Source organism: Coenobita brevimanus, chromosome 112 (genome assembly GCF_032717465.1).
Source record: "Coenobita brevimanus isolate Jiangsu-jjx chromosome 112, ASM3271746v2, whole genome shotgun sequence".
In the NCBI taxonomy this organism is placed as follows: domain Eukaryota; kingdom Metazoa; phylum Arthropoda; class Malacostraca; order Decapoda; family Coenobitidae; genus Coenobita; species Coenobita brevimanus.
Window position 1 is genome coordinate 10,078,711 of NC_137065.1, and position 11,987 is coordinate 10,090,697.

Here is an 11,987-nt window from a genome sequence, read left to right on the forward strand (position 1 = left end):
GCGACTTGGAGGCGATTTGTTTGTGGCCACCCCAAACGGGATTGAGGCGTCTGGCAATAGATAGATAGATAGATGGATAGATTTTTCTTCTTTCACCTTCCTCTTTTCTTTTCCCTCTTTTTCCCCAACACATTCTCTCCTCCCAACACTAATTCTCCATTTCCTCCATATTCTGCCCTTCGTTTTTGTTCATTTTCTTTGTATTCGCTCTTTACCTTCACACTCTATTCTCCACACACACACACACACACACACACACACACACACACACACACACACACACACACACACACACACACACATCTGTGATTCAGAAGACCAGATTACGACCACCTCTCTCTCTCGCTCTCTCTCTCTCTCTCCTCCACCGAGTAATACATGCATAATTTATGAAGGCAACTGCTCTCTCTCTCTCTCTCTCTCTCTCTCTCTCTCTCTCTCCTACATTTTTTCCCTGTATCAATTTATATCCCCCTCCCCCTCTATCTATCTATCTATCTCTATTTACCTATCTATATCTATCTGTCTATCTATCCATGTATCATCAGACAATTTTCCTATTTTTTTATCCATTAAATTTCGCCCCTTGTCAATCACACCTGCTTCCCTTCCACCTTCTCTTTTATCTATTTCCATTTATCTAAATCTTCTTCCGATATTTATTCTCCTCTCATTCTTCCCCTCATTCCTTCCCCTCAGTCTTCTCCATCCTTCTGTTATTATTATTATCACATTATTATTATTATTATTATTATTATTATTATTATTATTTTTATTATTGTATTTTCTCGTTCCCTCCGTTTTTTTTTTTTTTTTTTCATTTTCATATTTCTCATTCATTTTAACCGGGTCCACACATTTCTCCCTCTCTGGCCTATTTCACTTAACTCACTGGCAGAAAAGGATAATGCTACTGTTCTACACCCACTCCATTGCACTTCTTCGTGACTAGCTTCATGTTCAAGCGTTAATATACTGTAGTTACAACCCGGCAGTCAAGGTGGGCAGATAGCAATTTTAGGCCAAGTTAGAGTAAAAAGAGTATGTTTTTCTTCCTTTCCCTCGGCTAAAAGGTAAAGGTAAATATGGGACAAGGCAGCATAAGGCGCCTACGCGAGGTGCTCAGTTCGATTCATTAGGCCTTTGAGTCTGTGGCATGTTCCTTCATTAACCTGCGATACAAAGCCGCTTCATCCTCCTGGTTACCACAGTTATCTACATGGTACCCCAGTTACTCCTATTACTACCAACTAGAAAAGGTAAATGAACAGCTCAGTCTAGTGGTGCCAACTGGCCGCACCAGGACTCCGACCCTGGCACTATGTGGCCGCAAATTTGTTGTTATATTAATTACTTTACCTTGACCTAAAATGGCCTTCTATCTATCGGCAATGCTGAGTTGTAATAGATTAAAATTAAAGTGTTCATCTCCGGTGCTAAGCTGTAATACTAGAGTTTTAGAATATGATGATAGTCACCAAGAAGTGCTGTCTTTCACTCTATATGAACGACGTGAAATAGGCTAAAGAAGGACGGGAATTTGGGCCTAAGCCAGGTTAAAATAAATGAAGAATATGATGCTAGTCACGAAGAAGTGTTATGGAGGGGAGGTAGAGGTGAAGTACACAACTTTTCTGTAAGTAAATCGCTTGGAATAATCTGCAAAAGGGCCAATATCTGTGCCACGTTAAGGTGAAAAGACTATAACGTCAATAACCACTCGGCTACTGCTCTTAAAATTCCAATACCTTCTTATTCTCTCTCTCTCTCTCTCTCTCTGTATCTCTCTCTCTCTCTCTCTCTCTCTCTCTCTCTCTCTCTCTCTCTCTCTCTCTCTCTCTCTCTCTCTCTCTCTCTCTCTCTCTCTCTCTCTCCATTAATCATTTCTCTCTCTCTCTCTCTCTCTCTCTCTCTCTCTCTCTCTCTCTCCATTAATCATTTCTCTCTCTCTCTCTCTCTCTCTCTCTCTCTCTCTCTCTCTCTCTCTCTCTCTCCATTAATCATTTTTCTGTGTCCCTCCAACTATAATATTTCTCTCCCTCCCTTCCCTCGTCCCCATGAAATCCTTCTAATTTCCATTCTCTCTCTCTCTCTCTCTCTCTCTCTCTCTCTCTCTCTCTCTCTCTCTCTCTCTCTCTCTCTCTCTCTGTTTCTCTCTTTCTTTCGCAGAACACTATAATGTTCTCTCTCTCTCTCTCTCTCTCTCTCTCTCTCTCTCTCTCTCTCTCTCTCTCTCTCTCTCTCTCTCTCTCTCTTTCGCAGAACACTATAATGTATTCTCTCTCTCTCTCTCTCTCTCTCTCTCTGCTATTCCACTGCGTCTACTACACACTTAGGGCACATCCGTCACTCTCCTCCCAGATGCCTCATATCGAAGAGACATCTAAGGACAGTGATACATTGCAAATCTCTCTCAGCTTCAGCAATATTAGCCAGTATGGGATAATGATAAATAAGAAGAGGTGAAATATTAGGCAGAGAAATATCCCAAGCCTCTGTCAGCTTAGGAATATTCGTCAGTGGTGGAAAATGAGAAACAGAAGAGGTGAAATATTACGTGAGAATCAGAACACGTTAAATATGACGTGAGAATTAGAGCACGTGAAATATTACTTGAGAATCAGAGCACGTGAAATATTACATGAAGATCACAATACGTGAAATATTACATGAGAACAATAGCACGTGAAATATTATGTGGGAATCAAAGCACGTGAAATATGACGTGAGAATCACAATACGTGAATATTACGCGAAAATCACAGTACTGGAAATATTTTGCGAGAATCAGAGCACGCGAAAACTTACGTGTGAATCAGAGAACGTGAAAGATTAAATGAGACTCATGAAATGTTACGTGAGAATCAAAACACGTGAAATATTAGGTAAACTTTTGTCAACCTAAGTACTGAGCTGTAACAACAGATTAACACCGGAATACGATACTAGCAACGAGGAAGTGCAATGGTAAGGACGAAAATCTGAGCCAAGTTATTGGGAAAGAAGTATAGGAGAAGAGGAAACTGTGGTGTAATATGGAAAATATATTGCTTAGGATAAGGTGACAGGATTTCTTTCAAACAACAAACAAAATGATCCTAATATCTATGAGGTGCGGTCACAATCAATAATATATATTTATATTAATAATAATAATAATCCATCCATCATCCAATCCTACATTGCCCCATGAGGAGCGTAGGAGGCGGGGGCTGGGCAGTTGGTCCCGACATTTAAGATGAGAGTGACCAGCCTCACTCATCCCTGAGTAGCATTACATGAGCAATCAACCCCAACCACCCCTTGGATATAAACCTTCACCGGCTCAATCTGACTGGAGCGCAATAATTACCCACTAAACCACCAGGTGCCAAAATTTGGTTATATGGTTACCATCCAGTGTAGTAAATAGTTTCCTGGTGTACAGGAAACCATTTGGCTTGTCACTCAGTGTAGAGTCACCCACAGGCAGAAAGAAGACGAAAGAATGAAGGAAAGAAAGACAGAAGAGGGAGTGTAAAGTTACCCGTAGGCAGAAGGAGAAGGAAAGAATGAAGGAAAGGAAGACAGAAGAGGATGGAAGGAAATAAGTACGGTATGGAGGAGAGGAAAGGGCAGACACCTGACAGCAGCACTACATCGAGTGAGTGGATGGTGAGCGCCCCCACCTACCACGAATAATAATAATAATAATAGGAAGAAGAAGATGAAGAAGACGAAGATGATGATGATGATGAAGAAGAACAACAACAACAACAAAAACAACAAACAACGACAATAATAATAATAATAATAATAATAATAATAATAATAATAAACATAATAATAAAACTCGAAAAAAGAAATATCATTAAAAAGGTGAAGGAATTCAATTCTCGGTTACCATTTCTCAAAAAAGCAGACATTTCTCACAATCATCTCATCGTCAGCCAAGTTTGTTCTCTCTCTCTCTCTCTCTCTCTCTCTCTCTCACACACACACACACACACACACACACACACACACACACACACACACACACCATACTTAAATGAAAACATTCTCTCTCTCTCTCTCTCTCTCTCTCTCTCTCTCTCTGCAGCAACGTTGGGACATGGTAGGCTGCTGAGTAGGTTAGGGTAGGATAGGTTAGGATTGCTTTCGAGGGGTCAGGTTAGGTTAGGTTAGGTTACGATTTGTTTGGTTGGGTCAGGTTAGGTTAAGATTAGTTCGGTACGGTTATGATTGGTTCGATTGGGATTAGTTTGGATAGGTCAGGTCAGGTTAGTTTAGGACTGGTTTGGTCAGGTTAGGTTAGGATTGGTTTGGTTGGGTCAGGTTAGGTTAGGATTAGTATGGTTAGGTCAGGTCAGGTTAGGTTAGGATTAGTATGGTTAGGTCAGGGTTGGGTAGGATTGGTTTGGTTAGGTTAGGTTAGGATTGGTTTGGTTAGGTCAGGTTAGGTTAGGATTAGTATGGTTAGGTCAGGGTTGGGTAGGATTGGTTTGGTTATTATAGGTTAAGAGTTGTCAGGCTAGGTTTGGATTAGTTTGATCAGGTCAGGTTCTCTTAGAACTAGTTTTGTTAGGCTACTTTAGGTAGGTGAGGTTAGGTTGGTAAATTGGGTTGTTAGACGCAGATTAGAGTGTTAGGTTAGGAGAGGTCAGGTTAAATTTGGGAAGGTTGGTTTAAACCATGTTGGATTAGACTATAAAGTTATATTAGATTATTACAGGTAGGTTAGGTTAGGTTAAACAATGTGATGTTAAGTTTGAGGTGCCTGGCTGCTTTAAATTTCGTTAATATTCGTACTGAATATGGCAATGTAGAGTTCCTAACATCTGTTTGTCCGCGATTTATTCTGCACACTTGACCTCAATATCTTCTTATACTAATGATGAAAAAAAGGTTGATATTAAAAGATATAAAACTGACATCATACAAGACAATATTAAGATGTAATACGCAAAATAAATCGCTAAGAACAGGTGAATGCAAAATTGCTGAGGAGGAGGTGTATGGAAAATAAATCGATAAAGTAGAGGTGTATGGAAAATTAATCACTAAAGAAGAGGTGTATGCAAATTAAATCGCTAAGGAAGAGGTGTGTGGAAAATAGACGGCAGTGGAAGAGGTGCTACGACGCCTCTGAAGCTATTTAGAATACAACTCTAATTTATTTTAGGTAATTAGGGTAGGTAAATGTTAATAGTAGTAATTACCCCCAAGTTCATCTTAAAGGCGAAGCTGGTGGACTGAAGGTTGAAACTCTCTCCTGCAGTCCACCAAACCCCTTTTGGGATGTGAGAAAAGGATAGACGAACATTTGTATAACCAGGCAGCTCCTCCGCCTGGTCGTATGGGTGGCACCACGTGAATGCGTCCCTCTACAGCACATAAATTAGGTTAGAAAAGAAGGTATTACGATAAAACCAGTATGCAAACAGCCTCGCTTCGGATATCACAATAATAATACCTTGGAAAAAAAATTATAAAATATTCGATTCTACTTCAGGAAAAAAATGCATTTTTCCTCTTTTTCCTTCGTTTTCATTCTTTTATTTATTCATTTATTTTTTTTTTTTGCATGAAGGGAATTTGCAAAATCATACCAAAGCCGGAGTAAAAGAACAAATGGATCACTGTAGTTGTACTGGTGAGTAAGGCCCCGTCCACATGAGCCTGATACAAGTTTTGAAGCATGTTTGAAACATTGCTTCAGACATGTTTGCATACATGTTGAAATATCTCGTTTGGACGTTCAAACCCGAGAACTTGTTTCGAGACATGCTATTATCACTGGTGTGGAGCCATGTTTGCAGCATTGTGAAGCTTTTTAGTCCGGCAGGTTTACCAACATGTTTGTGGCGTGTTTGGAGGCAGGTATCTAGCACGTTCCTGACATGTTCCTAGCATTGTTTCGGGCAATGTTTTAGGCACCGTGTGGACGGGGCTTAAGGGTGTAAATGACAGGAGGTTTATTTAGCAGCGTTTGGTTTGATCGGCAAGTGTGTGTGTGTGTGTGTGTGTGTGTGTGTGTGTGTGTGTGTGTGTGTGTGTGTGTGTGTGTGTGTGTGTGTGTGTGTGTGTGTGTGTGTGTGTGTGTGAACAAATAACTAAAACAATTTTGATGTAATTTGGATCAAATTTGGTGGATGGAACGAGTATCACCCAAGTGAGCAATAGGTCGAAGGTCAAGGTCAAGCGGCAAAGTCAAATATTCTTCCGTTAGATCAGTTTGTTGGGGCGGGTGATGCACTCTCTGAGTGCTCCTTCTTGTACTTTTATAACCCCTTTATTACGAGGGAGAAGAGTTGCAGAGGGGGATCTTTCCTATGCTAAAAAATCTTCTCGTGATCCGGACAACTGTAGCATTGCAAGTATATAAACAAGTTTTATAAAATGTACGGAGACGCCAAGATGGCAGAGCGCCATAAACCACTGGAACAAAGTCAAGGCAGTAAAAGGGGATATAACCCCAAGCCTACAGTTTTTTAATGGCATACTTTTTATGCATTACATGGTTAATAGTTATGCCATAAGCATAACACTTTTCTTTTTGGGCTACACCAAAATGGCATTTGCTGGAAGGGGAAACATACACGCCAAACGAATGTAATCAGTTGACAATGAATCACTTGAATCAAAGTGGTCGAACTGTTTGGTGTCAGTACGAATAATATATACGATGTCATAACACACACACACACACACACACACACACACACACATATTTCCTTTCTCCTACCCAAATTCTCTCTCTCTCTCTCTCTCTCTCTCTCTCTCTCTCTCTCCTATGCACTAAAACTTAATGAAAAGCAGCAAGAAAGCGGATGATGAGGGTAAGGGGTCAAGAAAGTCCCGTGCCGAAATGGCAATAATAACCATAAAAATAACCGGGACGAAATACCAATAAGAAGAAAAAATAGAGGCTGTATTGCACTGTTGACGTGTATTGCAGGGTTAATTGAACAAGAAATGGAAGGAAGAGGTTGCAGAGTAAACTTTAATGCAGTTGTAGCAGTTGTTGTTGTGGTGGTGGTGGTGGCGATGGTGAGGTGGTGATAATGATGATGTTGTTGATGTAGATGTTGTTGGTGATAATGATGATGATGATGTTGTTGATGTAGATGTATGATGATGTTGATGATGATGTTAATGCTAATGTCCGTAGTGATGATGATGAAGTTGTAGCCTCAGGTTCATCAAATGTAAACTAAGTGAACTGCAGAATGAAGCTGTCCATCTTCTGCAGTCCACCATGCTCCTTTTGGGGGATAGGATGGGGCTTGAGGGACGAATGTATAACCAGGCACCTCCACTGGCCGGTCATATCAGTGTCACCGCGAGAAGTCCCTCACCAGCGATGAGTAGTACTATGATTAGAGATAATACGGTTGAGTAGTTTATTAAACCCACGGGCGATGGAGCGGGGGGCGGGGAGGTTATGCGTTTGGTTTGGGTTGTCTGTCTGTTAGCAATATTATGTAAAAATAAGTTCGTGGAACTGTATCTAATTGAGACATAATTAATGAGAATCATCAGAGGAACAGGTCATTAACTCTGGAGCGAAATGGTCATAGGTAATGTACTGAATCAACACAAGGTTTCATCTAATTTTAACCAAACTTGGTGTGACAGTTGAAGGACAGGAATGAGTGAGGTGATTTAATTTTGAGAATAATCTCTCGGGGGGAAAGATCACAGGGAAGGTCCATGGTTTAACCTTTAACTCAAACAGTTTTCATTCGATTTTGATGAAACTTGGTGGGCGGGTTTACAGTTAGCCTCGGATGATGTTATCGGGATGGTAAGCCAAAAGTGAAGGTCATAGGTTGAGATCAAGTTAAAATCTACTTTCTTGATTTTAGCCAAACTTGGTGAATGGGTTAAGGGTGAGGTAGGGATGAAGTAGTTGGATTCTGAGAGCAACGGGTCAAAGGTCAAGGTCTCAAGGAAGGGTCAAATGTTCAGCTTTATGACACCTCCATAGGATCACTTTGTCCCGTCTTGTTCGAACACATATCCTAAATTCTTTACCAAACGTGTGCGGCCTTTCAATATTTTCTATTGAAATGAGTCTTTCACAGGTTACTTGTTATTATTCCTGGACTACCACAGCTACTTGGCGTTTTATAAACTTGCCCCTGGAAGCTGGAAATGAGGATTTACAATGCATAAATATTCCACCGACGTCTGCCAGTAGCCGGCCATATTTCATTTGCTAACGTGCATTTTTAAATCTGAAAGCTGGCTGTCAATCGTAAGTGAGGTTAGGTTGGACTAGGTTTGGTTTGGCAAGGTTAGGTTTGGTTAATTCATTAAGTTTCCCATTGCTTTGACACGGGATACACTGACGTGTCCAGTCGGGGCGATGGTTGGTAAACATCGTGGCCAGTCGGAGAGATTCTCGGTAAACATTGCCGCGGGCGACCAGGCCGCTTCCTTCAATACCCCCAAAAGGGTATGTATTGTCGTTTTCCAATCACTACTTGCAATCACAATGGAGCAATTAACTATCTGCTTTGATCATGTACCTAAAGTACTTATCTTGAGAGCGTGAGTTTATATTGTAGGTGGAACCTCCAGGCCCGTTTGGTAAAGAATTTCCCTCATAAATATCACCTTAGTCTCGAAGCATCCAGCATCTATCGCCACTTTTACCCTGAACTTTTAACAGTTTTCCGGTGTTTTTCCACCATTTTCCGGCATTTTTACCACTTTCCCAGCTTTTTCTATCGCTTTATCGGCATTTTTCTCGCTACTTTCCCAGCATTTTTTCACTACGATACTCCAAACCAAAGACGCTCACTGCTTGTGCGGACGAGCACTGAGATAGATTTGACGTCGTGGGTGTTACACTCTGTGGGCACTTCTTGTATTATAAGTGGCTCTGGAGATGTAACACCTTTTCCTTGGCGATTTATTCTGTCCATTAAACCTCAGTGTCCTCTTGTCTGTTACTGATGCAGACTGTGACGATATTATAAGAAATACACAGAAACTAAAAGAGAGAGAGAGAGAGAGAGAGAGAGAGAGAGAGAGAGAGAGAGAGAGAGAGAGAGAGAGAGAGAGAGAGAGAAACAGACAGACAGACAGACAGAGACAGAGACAGAGAGTCAGTTCAGTCCCCCTTGAAGTTATCCACTCCACACAACTTTGTGCTCTCTCTCTCTCTCTCTCTCTCTCTCTCTCTCTCTCTCAGATGCATTCCTATATTAACGGAGTGAAGGAAGAAAGAGAAAGAAAGCAAAAGAGAGGGAAGGAAGGAGGAAAGGAAAGAGGGAAGGAAGGAGGGAAGGAAAGAGGGAAGGAAGGAGGGAAGGAAAGAGGGAAGGAAGGAGGGAAGGAAAGAGGGAAGGAAGGAGGGAAGGAAAGAGGGAAGGAAGGAGGGAAGGAAAGAGGGAAGGAAGGAGGGAAGGAAAGAGGGAAGGAAGGAGGGAAGGAAAGAGGGAAGGAAGGAGGGAGTGAATAAGGCCAGAATCAACACGAGAGAAGTTTGTACAAGAGTTTGCTATGCTGAAGAAGGGAGAGGGAAGAAGGAGTGATGATAGGAGGAGATGGAGGAGAGGGAAAGAAAGGAAAGAAGAAGGAAAAGTAAGAAGAAAAATGGAGAAGAAAAAATAAGATACGTAGTTTGGGGTGGAAGGTTGATTGACGGATGGATGGATGGACTGACTGATGAATAAGCAGACAGATGGAAAGATAGATATGCATATATATAGGTGGATAGATAGATATAGATAGCTTGACTGATATAGGTAGAAAGGTAGGTAGACAGACAAAGACAGATAGATATAGATGGACAGAGAGACAGCAGTGGACAGACAAGTATATAGACACATAACTAGATAGAAAGACAGACACATTTTGACAGATAGACAGACAGACAGACAGATACATTTAGAGAGAGAGAGAGAGAGAGAGAGAGAGAGAGAGAAGGGTTAAGTGACCACGGTAGTGAGAAGAAATGAAGAAATTAATATAATAATGAAAAAGAAGGAAACACGAGAGGATATAAAAACAAGGAAGGGAAGGAGAAGAAGAAGAAGAAGGAAACGAAAAAAGAAAGAAAGGAAGAAGAAGAGAATAGATGATAAAGATAAAGGAAAGAGAAGGAACGAATATAGTGAAGACGGAAATAGAAACAGAGAAAATAAAGAAACTGAGAAAACAGAGAAGGAAAGTGAGAAAAACTGAGAAAAAAAAGAAAGAGAAAGAGCCAGTCAAGCTGTGTAACTTCAGTGGGAGTTGAACTCTCTCTCTCTCTCTCTCTCTCTCTCTCTCTCTCACACACACACACACACACACACACACACACAAACAAACACACTCAAACAATGACATGTACATAAAATGTTTCCCCCACACGCATATATAGATATTAACCTCTCTCTCTCTCTCTCTCTCTCTCTCTCTCTCTCTCTCTCTCTCTCTCTCTCTCTCTCTCTCTCTCTCTCTCTCTCTCTCTCTCTCTCTCTCTCTCTCTCTCTCTCTCTCTCTCTCTCTCAATCCTACTCAGTACTCTTCTCCATTAATTTCTAAAGCTTGTCCATCTTTCTCTCGTTACCGATGAAGAAATATTGATACAATAGGGAAAGTAAAATAAGGGACCTTGAATACACATTAGACGGTATGCGTATCATACACAAGGAAAATGTTTAGATGCTGTCCTTGTCAGTCACGCCTTAATACATTTCTACTTGTCCCTTAAACTGAAGAAAACTGGTCTGCGATATTGGGTTAAGCCCCAGTGTTTCCCTTTATTCCTGTATTTTACTTCCCCACCAACTAGGCCGTGTTTGTGTCATCCAAGCTGGAGCTTGGGATTCGCAGCGCGTCTTGGGCAGCTTGGTTTCTGTCCACAAAAACAGTCCAGGACACATAGAACCGAAAAACTACACTTGCCGATCGCAGTGTAAACAGAGGGGTTCGCCGAAGAAGATCTATCTACCTGTCTATTGCCAGACGCCTTAATCCCTTACAGGGTGGCCACAAACAAATCGCCTCCACGTCGCCCTGTCCCCCACCATTCCACTGCCCTGCTCCCAATTCACACACCCCTCTCTCATATACCTCTCCACTCCATCCCTCCATCTCATGCTTGGCCTTCCCCTCCCTCTCTCACCCTCCACCTCACTCACATACACTCTCCTCGTCAATCTCTCACTCATCATCCTCTCCACATGGCCAAACCACCTCAGTGTGTTTCTCCTAATACTTCCTATCACATCCACATCCACACCATAACGCCCCTTCACGTCCTCATTTGTTAGTCTCTCTCTCCATGTGACTCCACATGCTCCTCTCATATAACTCATTTCCACTGCTTCACTTCCATACGTTAGAGTTGTTATTACAATACTGTCACGTAATAACTTTTTCACTTCCAGGCTCACTTCCCTGTTTCTTATCACTGCTTTCAAGGAATCAGCAACCTTTCTTCCCTGTTGTACCCTTTCAAGCACTCCACCCTCTAAACTTCCATCCTTACTCATCAGACTACCCAATTAATTAAACGTACTCACATTTTCCATTTCCTCACCATCCAATCTCTTTGTACATTCACTGACTTCATCTCTCTCGAAAACCATACTTTACTCTTCCCAACATTCACCTTCAGATTCCGTTTCTTACATACTTTCCCAAACACATTCATCGAACCTTGCAGCTCCCTTTCGTCTTCATTTATCAACACAGTATCATCTGCAAACAACAGTACAGGGAGTTTCCAAACACTGCCCTCTCTCACTAGGGCCACTCCAACATCAATTGCCCTACCTTGAATCTCTTTTATGACCCCATCCATATACTGATTGAACAACTGTCATCTGTCGAATACGCAACTTACAAGTAGCCCTTATCTGTGCTGAACTGGCTCTATATATCCTTAATATTAGCTACGTGTACCCTAATTTTATGTGCATCGTGCTGATTACATGATATTTATCATTTACGTGTCCTTGCTGGCCATTCTCACTCTAACCAAGATGCACCAAGACTGCTCC